This window comes from Octopus bimaculoides, chromosome 25 (genome assembly GCF_001194135.2).
Source record: "Octopus bimaculoides isolate UCB-OBI-ISO-001 chromosome 25, ASM119413v2, whole genome shotgun sequence".
Taxonomy (NCBI): Eukaryota; Metazoa; Mollusca; class Cephalopoda; order Octopoda; family Octopodidae; genus Octopus; species Octopus bimaculoides.
Genome location: NC_069005.1, coordinates 24,955,514 through 24,956,059, shown reverse-complemented (window position 1 = coordinate 24,956,059; position 546 = coordinate 24,955,514).

The following is a 546-nucleotide window of genomic DNA, read 5'->3' as shown; positions in this document are numbered from 1 at the left end:
ATGCACACTGGGTTGTGCGTGAGGTGTGCATATGTATTTTGGGGGTCTGTGAAGGATATATATGTTGTTGTGTGTATGTGTTATGTTTGTTGGGTTAAGTGTGTGTGATGTATGTGTTGCATGTCTATGTGTGTGTGTGTGCGTGTGTGTGTGTGTGTGTGTGCGTGTGTGTGTGTGTGTGTGTGTGTGATTTATCTGTGAGTAGTTTGTGTGTGATACAAGTGTTTTGTGACGTATGCGTTGCTCGTTTATAGTATATCTGTGTTGCACTCGCGCGTGTATAAACGTGTGCCTGCGTGTGTGTGTGTGTGTGTATAAGTGTGTGTGTGTCTATATAAGTGTGTGTATATATATGTGTGTGTGTGTGTATAAGTGTGTGTGTATAATTGTGTGTGTATATAATGTTGTGTGTGTGTATAAGGATGTGTGTGTATAAGTGTGTGTGTATATAAGTGTGTGCATACGTGTGTGTGTGTGTGTGTGTGTGTGTAAAATGAGAGGTTGTTGTTTTTGTTGTATTTCATTTTTGCCTCCCTTTCCCCCTCC